Here is a 13,874-nt window from a genome sequence, read left to right as displayed (position 1 = left end):
AATAGGGGCCTCCGCCAGAGCAGCGCTGTGGCCACGCCAGCCACCGAGCAGCAACATTAAGTACTTTAGACACCAGAAGGCCAAGTGGAGCGTAAGGAACGCAAAGGTTCCTCCAGCGAGAAGCAGAGAGAGCAGAAGCAACTAGTGTGGGCTACTGTGTGGTCTCGAACGTTTGGGTTTGGAAATATACTTAGGGACTGGACTCCACAGGTCTGCTCAGTGACAGTTTAGTTAGACACTATCCACTCGGATCTAAAATAAAGATGATTTGATTTGACTTGAAAAGGAGGGTTTGTGTTTAAACATGGTGATGAATAGGGTCTGTGTTCTCTTGGCCTGATCGATCAGCAGCTAGGGTCATTCCTCTCCTCCATTAAGGCCCTGCCACTGTTCTCTCAGTTCTCTCTCTCTCTCCTCTTTCTGGAATGTTGTTTTATTTTGTCAGTCAAGAAAGGAGCAGATGGGAAATTAGAACATTCGAAGTCAATTAGAATGGAATTATGCAGTCATCAATCTTATTTTCTAGGCATGTAGGCACCCCACAACAAAACAGGGTCACAACAGTTCTAACAGTCTAAACAGGAGGTCCTGTTTAGAATGACTCATCTAAATATTGTGTTGTTTAGAATGACTGACTGGCCCTTCATGTTTCATTTAACTGACTGCTCCATATCAGTGTTTCTGATTTTTTTTCATGTGAAGAGACAGAGAGCCAAAAGAAACATGAGAAAACATTTATGTTGCTTATCACAGCACTTGGACAGCAAGTCAAATAGTATGTTTCATTATGGTGACGAAAATTACAATTGTTAACCAAATTATTCCGATCCAAAGTGGGCGACATATGTCTTCAAAGAGTATTTGTTTGCCAACAAATGAGTGTTTGAATTATAGTTCAATCTGACCTTACTAGAGACTTTGACTCATCCACACTCAACCACAATTACATCTACAAATCAAGTTTCAGTCATGAATCATGCTTGCTAAAGTGCTTGATACACAGTACTTTATGACTCATGAATAAGCATGTTCTGACTAAATGATCTGTGAAGCAAATATGGTTTTTGAGAAATGATATACTTTACAATATAATTTATTTCACATTCATAATGTTTTCATTTCTTGGTCACAAAATGACCTAGGGGATTTAAGGGCCTCAACCACTATCTACATAGTATATACCTAGAATATAGTCTTTGTTTTATTTCAAACTTTTTGGTGGGAAGAAACCATTCTGGACTTTCTCTGCCCAATCACTTTGAACTCAGATTCATTGTATGTCGATTGAAGAAGGTTTGTTCGTATTTCAACAAAGGGTCCCAATCCACTATAGCCCTGTGCAGGAATTATCCATATCCATCAAGATATTATCCCAGAGAGACTTAGGCGTACTACCCCACCCTATGCTTTAGAAATAAGTTGTCTAAAGTTTAAATGTGGCATAGTGTGACAAGACATTCACAAAATCTACCAGTGTAAAACTATCCAGGAACAATTAGCCACCAGAAAAAAGATTACATATATTTTCGAGGATGTGTCTCAACTCTGATGAGGTTATGTGAAGTAACAAGAAACAGAACACCCATTACTAATAAACTAATGGTGCATTTACACTGAGGATTTACCCCAGTGTTTCACCAAAAAGCCTCAGACCTTTGTGTTTCCAACTCCACGGCCCGACTCCTGGGAATCACTGGGCCATGGCCTCAGTGGACCTTCTCTGACTTGAGACCTATACAAGGCCGCTGGGGCTTTTCGGGCGGCATTTTCATAACAATGGCTAACTGTGAACATGGTTTTATTCCTTTGATGGTTAGCACCTTCTCACAACGCAACTGTTTTGATTATGCAGAGGTTGTTGATTCTGCCCTTCACAAGTCCTCACTGTCAGTCTTAGCTATAGAAACACAATTTCCATAGTAAGACATCAGGGTGTGTGTACGAAAGACTATTGAGAGTAAATATTTGTTCATCACAGGAGAGCTGTAGCGCCGCCCACCGGTGATGTGGAGCAGAGCATGCTGGGCGATCTCTGAGGAGAAGGAAGTAACTAGAGAAAGTACACAAGCCGTGATAAGTTCCAGCCGTGATAAGTTCCAGCCGTCTCCTGTGATTACCTTTAGTTATCATTCTTTGTTTTAGTCAAGGCCAGTGTGCGTCCTTCAGAAATGTGAGTTCATATTTCTTACAATTCATGTGTTGTGGACGCACTCCTTTGTTATGTTAATTAGCGTGTTTACCGTGAGCTAGCAATTGTAAGCTTGCTAACCCTGTTGTTTCTGTCATCTCATTTCAGACATTTAGCATTTCAGTGTCTGGTCTTATATGCCCTGTGGTTATATGGATGTATACTGTATAGATTATGTGGGTATTTTGTCAGCAATGAGCCTTGTGGATGCATTATACATTCAAATTCATGCAGTTGTGTGAAGATGATGGTGCTGCTCTGTAGTGCTGTGTAGTTGCACTCCTCTGATCATTTATTAGTGAAGTCACAGCCATGTTGTTAGGTTGTATTGCCCTGTGCAGCAGATAACCTATTGTAGCCATATTATTTATAGCTTATGTAATTGGAGGTTGTATTAAGCCTATACCTGCCATTTACTATTGTATTGTATTTCCCCCTTTTCAGAACCACACAAACTCTTTGTTAACACAATTGTCAAGCCATACACTGTGCTGTGCTGTGCCGTTACTGCTCTGTGAATCAGCGTCATTAAACGACCTCAACTGGAATCCTACCGGTCTGTCATCTGTGCCCTTACAAGCACCTGGGAGAGAACACATAGTGCTAAGTAAAACCTAACCCTACATAATATACAGTCCACCAAGTCCTCAACTACATTGTGGTCCTTTGAGCCAGATCTTCAGTGCTTTTTCCCGGAGCAAGATGCAAGTCTACTACGTGAGTGAAGCTTTCACACAGCCAGCAGTTCGTCCGAAGCGTCAGACACGGCCACCACAGCATCTACAAGATTATGAGGTAGGCTATGTGAGCCATAGACTGCATGCTTCACCACACCATAGCACAACACGGTATGATGTACATGGGCAGGAAGAGAAGTGGTATTCTCGTCATGAAGGAGCGGCCAAGATGACCCACTTCACCTTGTTGTGTGCAACCTCATCCACTCGCCAGGTTCAATGGGATGCTGCCCCAGAGAGGGACCATCAGAGCCATCACCACAGAGGGTATGGTTCAGGACCCCAGCTAGCCCACAGCCTGCAGAGAAAAAGAGAGCACATGGAGGTAAGCAGAGAAGCCTCCACACCCTACACTTTCCGGGAACACAGGAAGCTGCCAACAGCACACCAAGCAGAGCTACAGGAGATCCGGAAAGAGAACGAGAAGTTGCGTATCTCTCAACTAGCCGTACAGAGAGAATTCGTCAAGTTTGATGGAGTTAAACAGGAAATGAGGAAGCTTGTGGATAAGGTCTGCAGTCTCCAGCCACCCCTTGACCCGACTGCAGCCAGCTACACCCCCACAAAGTCTACTCAACAACAGTCTGGCCCCGCTGTACGAATTGAATCGGTTCTCCCAGTCCACCTCATTCCCCCACCTGAGCTACAGGAAGAGTTCAGTGAGGAGTACAATAACGATGAAGAGGAATGCGATGATGTTGAGTGGCCTGATTCACCACCATGGCCTACAGAGAAAGAATCAGAACAGCCAGAGAAATAACAAGTAGTAGACCTCCTGGATAAGATGATGTGTGAGCTCAAAGTCATGAGGGATCAGGCTACTTCGGCTGCTGCTAAGCAGAGCAGACCAGCATCAGTAGTCAAGACTCCAGGCCACCCTCCAAGAGACGCTACACCTTCGCCGTGTCCCAGAGAGTCAAGTTACCACCCTGATGTGGACTATAGCAAACCTCCTCTCCAGGCCAGTGCTGCACCTTCTCAGCTCTATGTCGGTGCAGTGACCCGGCCAGCAGCCGTCCTGACCAGACTTGGATGGGCACTTCGGGGTCCGACAAGGTTGGTGGAGCAACACCTCCGTCCACAGCAGTGTTTAGTGACTTCCATCATCCCCCAACTTCCGAGTTGTTCAGGAACGTGGAGAAGCTCTGGCAGGTTGACACCTTACCATTCTGGACCAGGAAGCCGTTGACCTGCTCGAGACCAAGACTGCACACATAGAGGTAGATGGAGTATTTCACTACGCCATCCTGCCACAGCGCAAGAGAGACATGCCCTGCTTCACAGCCCCTAAGAAAGTGGTGATGCAAAGCCTTATAAGCAAGGAGAGACCACTTGCTAAGGATCCAGAAAGAGCTGCAGCCTACAGTGCTGAGATACAGAAGCTGGTGCAGGCAGGCTCAGTTAAGAAGTTAATCTCCGACATGCCCACTCAAGAAGGAGAATCGTGGTACATCCCACACCACATGGTGAGTCACAACAGCAAGAATCACATTGTATTCAACTGCTCCTACCAGTTCCAGGGTCTCAACCTGAATGAGTCCCTGCTGCCAGGACCTACCTTGTGTGCGTCACTCCTGGGAGCACTGTTGCAGTTCCGCGAGCACGCCGTCGGGATCAGTGGCGACATCAAGGGGATGTTTCATCAGGTCTGCCTCCTGTCTGAAGATAGGTCCCTCCTACGGTTTGTGTGGCGCAACATGAAGAGAGAAGACCCCCCTGATGTCTTTGAGTGGCAGGTGCTTCCCTTTGGCAGCACATTCAGCCAATGCTGTGCAATCTTTGCCCTCCAGAGGCACATCACAGAAAACAGCGAGCCTGGCGAAAATATTCAGTTCTCCGTAGAGAGGTGCTTCTGTGTTGACAACTGCCTCCAGAGTGTGCCAACACCAGCAGAAGCCAGACAGCTAGTGGAAAAGCTACGATAGCTCCTGGCATCTAGTGGGTTCGAGCTACGCCAGTGGGCCAGCAACATGCCAAGCATCATCAATCACCTACCAAAGGAGGCCAGATCAGACAACCTCAAGCTTTGGTTTGCCCAAGAGAAAGAAGATTCTCCTGAGTCCATCCTAGGCCTCAGCTGGCACTGCCAGTCGGACACCTTGGGGTACAAGCATTGAGCCGTGGACTACGGAGTGCCGACCATGCGGAATGTGTACATGGTTCTTGCCAGCCAGTACGACCCCCTTGGTTTCATTATGCCTTAACCACCGAGCAAAAGTGTTGGTCCAGCGCCTCTGGGATAAACATCGGGACTGGGATGACCCTCTTCTGCCTCAAGATCTTCTCCAGGCTTGGAACAATTGGGAAGGAGTGCTACAGATCCAGCCACGCATCACCCTGCCTTGGTGCTACGTACCTGTAGATGTCTGCCAGTCGAGTGTCACCAGAAAGGTTCATGTGTTCTGCGACGTGTCAGAGAAGGCCTATGGGGCTGTCGTGTACCTGAGGACAGAAGATAGTCACAACAAGACCTACCTGTCATTCCTGATGGCCAGGTCCAGAGTTGCTCCTAAGTGACTATATTCCATGCCAAGACTGGAGCTCTGTGCAACCATCACTGGAGCACAGCTTACTAAGCTGCTAGAGAAAGAGCTTACCTTGAATATCGACCAGACCACCCTGTGGACAGATTCCCTTACAAGCACCTGGGAGAGAACACATAGTGCTAAGTAAAACCTAGCCCTACAGAATATACAGTCCACCAAGTCCTCAACTACAGTGTGTACACTAGTGTAATACTAGTGTTACAGTCGAAAAGCAGAATAAGTGACCCTAAGTGGGGCCTTCATGTCCTTTCTCGCTGCAGTCCTGACCCTGTAGTCATATAATAGTGCTACCTAACATATTATAGCTACATGTTATTCATCCTCTATGAGTTTTCTCAATAGCAAGGCTATGCACACTGAATCTGTACATAGTCAAAGCTTTCATCCAATTTGGGTCAGTCACAGTGGTCAGGTATTCTGCCACTGTGTACTCTCTGTTTAGGGCCAAATTGCATTCTAGTTTGCTCAGAATTGTTGTTAATTCTTTCCAATGTGTCAAGTAATTATCTTCTTGTATAATATGGTTGGGTCTAGTTGTGTTGCTGTCCTGGGGCTCTGTGGTGTCTGTTTGTGTTTGTGAACAGAGCCCCAGGACCAGCTTGCTTAGGAGACTCTCCACGTTCATCTCTCTGTAGGTGATGGCTTTGTTATGGAAGGTTTGGGAATCGCTACCTTTTAGGTGATAATTAGTGGGTATCGGCCTAATTCTGCTCTGCATGCATTATTTGTTGTTTTGAGTTGTACACAGAGGATATTTTTGCAGAATTCTGCATGCAGAGTCTCAATTTGGTGTTTGTCCCATTTTGTGAATTCTTGGTTAGTGGTAGACCCAAGACCTCACAACCATAAAGGGCAATGGGTTCTATAACTGATTCAACTATTATAGCCAGATCCTAATTGGTATGTCGAATTTTATGTTCCTTTTGTTGGCATAGAAGGCCCTTCTCTCAGATTGTTCACAGCTTTGTGGAAGTTACCTGTGGCGCTGATGTTTAGGTCAAGGTATAGTTTTTTGTGTGGTCTAGGGCAACAGTGTCTAGATGGAATTTGTATTTGTGGTCCTGGCAACTGGACTTTTTTGGAACACCATTATTTCTGTCTGAATGAGATTTACTGTCCGGGCCCAGGTCTGACAGAATCTGTGCAGAAGATCTAGGTGCTGCTGTAGGTCCTCCTTGGTTGGTGACAGAAGCACCAGATCATCAGCAAACAGTAAACATTTGACTTCAGATTCTAGTAGGGTGAGGCCGGGTGTTGCAGACTGTTCCAGTGCCCTCACCAATTCGTTGATATACATGTTGAAGAGGGTGGGGCTTAAGCTGCATCCCTGTCTCACCCCCCGGCCCTGTGGAAAGAAATGTGTGTGTTTTCTGCACATTTTAACCGCACAATTGTTGTTAGTGTACATGGATTTTATAATGTTGTATATTTTTCCCCCAACACCAATTTCCATCAATTTGTATTGCAGACCCTCATGCCAATTTTGTCAAAAGCTTTTTTGAAATCAACAAAGCATGAGAAGACTTTGCCTTTGTTTTGTTTTGTTTGTTAGGGTGTGCAGGGTGAATACGTGGTCTGTCGTACGGTAATTTGGTAAAAAGCCAATTTGACATTTGCTCAGTACATTGTTTTCGCTGAGGAAATGTATGAGTCTGCTGTTAATGATAATGCAGAGGATTTTCCCAAGGTTGTTGTTGACGCATATCCCACGGCAATTATTGAGGTCAAATTTGTCTCCACTTTTGTAGATTGGGGTGATCAGTTCTTGGTTCCAAATATTGGGGAAGATGCCAGAGCTAAGGATGATGTTAAAGAGTTTAAGTATAGCCAATTGGAATTCGTGGTCTGTATATTTTATCATTTCATTTAGGATACCATCAACACCACTTACCTTTTTGGGTTGGAGGGTTTGTATTTTGTCCTGTAGTTCATTCAATGTAATTGGAGAATCCAGTGTGTTCTGGTAGTCTTTAAAAGTTGATTCTAAGATTTGTATTTGATCATGTATATGTTTTTGATGTTTGTTCTTTGATATAGGGCCAAAAAGATTGGCGAAGTGGTTTATCCATACATCTCCGTTTTGGATAGATAACTTTTCGTGTTGTTGTTTGTTTAGTGTTTTCCAATTTTCCCAGAAGTTGTTAGAGTCTATGGATTCTTCAATTACATTGAGCTGATTTCTGACGTGCTGTTCCTTCATTTCCGTAGTGTATTTCTGTATTGTTTTAGTGATTCACCATAGTGAAGGTGTAGGCTCAGGTTTTCTGGGTCACTATGTTTTTGGTTGGATAGGTTTCTCAATTTCTTTCGTAGGTTTGTGCATTCTTCATCAAACCATTTGTCATTGTTGTGAATTTTCTTAGGTTTTCTGCTTGACATTTTTAGATTTGATAGGGAAGCTGAAAGGTCAAATATACTGTTTAGGTTTTCTACTGCCAAGTTTACACCTTCACTATTACAGTGAAATGTTTTGTCCAAGAAGTTGTCTAAAAGGGATTGAATTTGTTGTCTAATCATTTTTGGTAGGTTTCCACACTACTTTCCTTCCATCTACAGCGTTTCTTAATATTATTCAGTTCCTTTGGCTTTGATGCCTCATGATTGAGTATTGATCTGTTCAAGTAGACTGTGATTTTGCTGTGGTCTGATAGGGGTGTCAGTGGGCTGACTGTGAATGCTCTGAGAGGCTCTGGGTTGAGGTCAGTGATAAAGTAGTCTACAGTCCCCTCAAAGCCTACCATTGACTATGTACATACCCAGCATGCGACAGAGCTGTAGGAGTTGTGACCAGTTTTTGTTGGTTATGTTGTCGTAGTTGTGCCTAGGGGGGCATATGGGGGAGGGAATGCTGTCACCTCCAGGTAGGTGGTTGTCCCCCTGTGTGCTGAGGGTGTCAGGTTCTTGTCCAGTTCTGGCATTTAGGTCGTCACAGACTAGTACATGTCCCTGGGTCTGGAAATAATTGATTTCCCCCTCCAGGATGGAGAAGCTGTCTTCATTAAAGTATGGGGATTCTAGTGGGGGGATATAGGTAGCACACAGGATGACATTTTTCTCTGTTGAGATAATTTCCTTTTGAATTTCTAGCCAAATGTAAAATATTCCTGTTTTGATTAATTTAATAGAGTGAGTTAGGTCTGCTCTATACCAAATTAGCATACCCCCTGAGTCCCTTCCCTGTTTCACACCTGGTAGTTTGGTGGATGGGACTACCAGCTCTCTGTAACCTAGAGGGCAACCAGTGAGCCTGTCTCCTCTATACCATGTTTCTTGTAGGATGACAATGTCTGTATTTCTGAAGTCCACGTTCCTGCTCTTTAGGCCAAAGGCAGATGACCTCAGGCCTTGGATATTCCAGGATGAAATAGTGAATGCTTTGTGTTCCATAAAGTATTTAATGTTGTTGGTCGTGTGGTTTGGCCTCAGGCCAGTAATTGTGAGCAGAGCCTACTGAGCATCTGGTACATGCCATTGGATTGGGCTAGTGTAAGAGTGGGGTTTGGGCCTGTTTGCCTGCTCACGGCCTGGGCGTATGTGTGACTTTCATGTTGAGGCCCTCTTTGCTGGAGTGGGGGGCATGGGGTGGGTAGGAGGGTCATAGGTCTGATCTGAGGGGGCCTAAATGGGGTGTGGGCATGGTTGACTTGGGGGGGGGGTGTTAATTGGTGGAGGTGGGGGTGTGGATGTGGATGTGGCTGGTGGTGCTGTGGTCTGGATGTAGGTCCCCTCGGCGGGCGTCCTCTATGTGTAGGTTCGGGAGGGGGTCCCGCAGGTCTGGGAGAGTGTCTTGCTAGCTCCTGAGTGGCGCAGTGGTCTAAGGCACTGCATTGCAGTGCTAACTATGCCACTAGAGATCCTGGTTAGAATCCAGGCTCTGTCGCAGCCGGCCGCGACCGGGAGACTCATGGGCGGCGCACAATTGGCCCAGCGTTGTCCAGGGTAGGGGAGGGAATGGCCGGCAGGGATGTAGCGCAGTTGAAAGAGCATGGCGTTTGCAACGCCAGGGTTGTGGGTTCGATTCCCACAGGGGGCCAGTATAAAAATATATATATATATATATATGTATTCACTAACTGTAAGTCGCTCTGGATAAGAGCGTCTGCTAAATGACTAAAATGTAAATGTCTGGGCGGGGTGTCTGTTGCTCCTGTGTGAGGTGTTGGGTATGCGGTTGAGGGCAATATCCTTGGTTTTGAGGCACAGTCACAGGAAATACTTGAGTTTACCTGCTGTATGGTAGCAGGGTGGAAGTATTTCCGTGGTAGCAGGGTTGAGATAACCACTTGTGCTTTGGGGAAAGTAGAATAAGCTTTTTCTATCACTCCCTTGAGTGCTGTGGCCACCCTTTCCTACTGTGTTCTCAGCTCATTTGTGCCTGTGTGTATTATTATGTGGCTGGGTGATCCTAGTTGGTCCTCAGACAGAAGGTCTATGGCGCGCTGGGTGTTTGGACACCAGAGTTTAGACACTGTGTGTTTGGGAAAAGTTTATTTTCTTGTATGTATTTCCCGTTTGAGTCCATAAGGAGTACAATCTGTGGCTTGTGTATGTCCTCAGTGGGTGTGGGGGGGTCGTCAGGAGGGCTATCTGGGTGGCTGACAGGGGGGGTGCTCAGAGGGGTTGGGATCCCCTGGGCTTGGGGTTCTTAATTTGTTTGTCCGGCTGTGATGTTGAGGCTATGGTCAGGGTCTAGGGTGGACTGTTCTGCAGCGGTGTCAATACTTTGGTCAGGATCTGAGGTGGGCTGTTCTGCTGGCTTCTCTGAAGGGGTGGCCAGCTCTCTAATCGGTTGTTCTCTGTCACCTGTCATCGTTCTCACCTTCTCCTCCAGCACTCTGATCCTCTCCTCTAGTGCTCTGTTCTTCTCCTGCTCCTGTTCTTTCTCCTGTTGATGTTGTCTCACCACAGTCCAGAGTGCAGACATGTCTCTCTCCACCTTCAGCTCTCCAGGTCTGGTTAAGGGGGTGTTGTTGTGCTGGACTGTTGTCTGGGTCTGTGCTGACTGGAGTGTAATCACCTGCTGTTCCATCTCCACCTGCCTTACCTCCAGCTGGGTGAATGTATCCTTCATTTCAATGAGGGAGTAGTACTCTGTGCTGGGAAGTTGACCTTCCACTTGGGGTTGCTCATCTGTGGGGTTATTTAATGAAGAGGTCTGGTCTGACCGGCTCTGGGTGGGGGTATCTTTCTCAAGGGAGAGCTTCTCCTGCTGAGCTATTTCTTTGATTAGGTGAAAGTCCAGCTGGGACTGTTTGGGGTTGCCCTGTACCAATACTGTTCTAGATTTATAGAGATTTATATTAGCTGACTCAGAGTCCTCGTTGTCTAGTATCCTGAGTTTCCACCCATCGCTAACACCCCCCTTCTTAACAGAGGGGTAGTGTGCTAGTATAGCACTGTGCCATGCCAGGGGATGGTCTGTGTGGAAGATAAGGTTGCTTATGTTCCCATTTTTATCAAAGTCAGCAAAAACTGTCTCCTGATTTCCCATAAGAAGATTCATTTTGTACTCTTTTCATGTCTTATCATTCTTTACATTACCTCTGAACAGCGGGAGAGTGCTTCTAAGGCCTCTCCGTTTGGTTGGGGTAGACTGTGCGACTCTCCTGCCATTGTTGGCTTTCACACCTCTCACTTCACACATCAGTGCTAATTGAAGTTGTATCTCTTTGTACTAGCATGCTTGGTAGCCTTAGCATTCAGTCCTTATAAAGTAAAATATATCATTGTAATGTATTTTTGTTCTTGGTTTTTGAAAGTAAAAAATAGCTTCAGACTAAACATTACTCACTCAGTTCCAGGTTGGATGGTGTTTTCAGGTTTCTGTTTGTTTGCCAGAGCATTTGCTCTATAGCTTGGGAATAGTAATCCTTGGTAGTAGAAAGCCTTCCAGGTAATTCCAGGTAATTCTGTCCAAAATCAGGTTGTAGGTTTGGAGTTTTGGTTTGGAATGAAGGTTATGTTGTGGAGGGTAGCATCCTGTATATGTCCCTGCCAAAAAATCCAAGTTTATCTAACTCTAAAACTATATTTTTTTATAAAAACATGCTGAAAAATGCAGGAGCAATCTCTCTCTCTCTCTTTCTCTCAGTAGCACTTCCATGGGAGCAGTGGGAGAGGTCAGTCTGTGTGGTTGGGCAAACTGCCTGAAAAATGTGGCTGTGAATCAGTACTTAGATACATACACACTGAACACACAGCAAACCCCTCACACAACAGCCCCTCTTGTAGCATGACTTATACTTGTGGAAATGGTAATATTGTCTATTGATGTGACCACTTGACTTTTTTGAAAGCAGGCATTCATTCAGTGGCTATGATTGACTGATTTTTTCTTCATCTGTTTTGCTTTGACTCTCAAATATAAACAAATGTTTTTTTAAATAATTGCTAGAAATTATCCATGCTTTCCTGCGGTAGACATGTGTCCTAGACTGGTGGACTTTAAAGTGAGGATTGGAAAGTGATCCTGACTTGGGGATCAGACGGATGGGATTCCCCAGCCTCATTAACAAGGCCGTGGCCCTAAGTGATAGCTGAGACAGGGGGCCGGGGCCAGTAGTGACACACAACGCTGCCTCTTTGGCCTTTCCCTGTCACAGAGGCACCAAGGAGGTTGGGTTGGACTAGGGGATGGGAGGCAAGGCCCTCCTTCTGTATTTTAGGGTCAGGTTCTGTAGGCGTAGTATTCTGCTGAGGGGTAGGAGGACAGCATTGAAGGATACGTTCATTTTAGATCTCACAATTCTATGGTTCCTCACCCTGACACTAGTCTATGGACCAGGAGAGACTTAGGATTTTCTTTAATAATAAAAAGCCACTACTTACCCAGTAACACGTTGGTTCTTGAATGTCATTACATTGTAATGAACTCTCCCACCCCTTTTCTAGACTGGACCGCTGTAGAACATAAGCCATTGTTAGCTTACATCCATGCAGCTTCAGCCTGGCATCATGTCAAACAACCTGCCAAAGCTCAATTGCAAATGTAAACAGCTCCACTCTTAGTTCCTCTCGACACTCATTAACTCACCCTAATTAGCATTTAAGTGGAAAAACAACATCAGCAAACGAAAAGGCATGGAAGTGCCTGTTGATTTCTGTATATCTTTTATTGATATCTGAATAATAATTGTGGACACTTTTATTAATACTTTTACTGATAATGATACTTTTACTCTTACTTTACTTTATTTTACCTTGTGTTACTTTACTTTGTGTTACTTTACTTTGTGTTACTTTCTTTTACTTTTCTTTAGTGAAGATGAGTGAAGATGATGCAACATTTGTTCAGACAGCTGGGGACTTCGAGCCAGCCAGCCGATTGTATTCACCTTGATATGAGGGTCTGTCGAAGTTCAAAAGTTTTGCATTTAATTTCAGTTCCACCAGATTTAGGTCTGGTGTCTGAGCTGTGTATATGCCCTATAGGGCCTGAAACAAATAATCTTCTGTAGGAGTTCTCTTAGGCTTGTTTTGGCCGAAGGCCTCAGAATACAGGACAAACAAGCAAGCCTTCCTAAAGAACATCATTTGAAAGGCAGCTACACAGGCTAAGGCATGTATAGAAACCATGAAGCTGGCTCTTGCAGTGCGGCTGTGTCATCTCTCTCCAAAAGGCCACCACCCAAGGACATCTGCATACCATTTTCCTCCTTAAGTTTTATTCCACAGTAATACGGTAATACAGCCTGCCTCTGTAGGATCCTTGATTTAGAGGGTTGTATAGTTGTGAAATTGTGAAAACAAATAATGTCTCCCAACATTACTTGGAGACAATGACACAAACATGAAACACACATACAGCAGCTGCACACAGCATAGGACTACACATGCAAATAATGGACAACAGGTTTGTATAGTTTTCATGTAGCCCTCGTAGTCTTCATGGTCCATTTTCTATTACACTGACAGACATAATTAGTTTGCTGCACATCCATGTAATAAACAAAAGGTCACAACAGGAACACCTCTTTAGGATTACCCCTGTAAGATACACTCTCCCATCTGCTCCCATCAGGTTACAGCAGGCTCCCGGGGAAAGTAGGCTTCACAAATGCTAATACAGCCAATACTTAGTTAATCCCATTGGTTAGGCCTAATCCCTTGTCATTGATTTTCATTGTTTCTCTTTGACTTTCAGGGGAACTGGTGGATTTAGGTGGATTTAGGGGGAGTCGTGTCTCCCCCCCCACTACCTACTACATTATCCCATGGACAATAGGAATAGGACCAATCCTTAACCCTCCTCAGATCAGTAGATCATACTTCCTCACTTAATTAATGAATGTATTGATTGAATAATTGCAATTGTGAAGTTTGATTGAACTAATCAATATTGCTAATAATTAGCAATTGAACCAATTAAAGACATGCTCTGGAACTTTCACGACTTCTAAGTAT

Source organism: Coregonus lavaretus (assembly GCF_964263955.1).
Source record: "Coregonus lavaretus genome assembly, chromosome: 11".
Lineage (NCBI taxonomy): Eukaryota > Metazoa > Chordata > Actinopteri > Salmoniformes > Salmonidae > Coregonus > Coregonus lavaretus.
Note: the sequence above shows the minus strand (reverse complement) of the source record.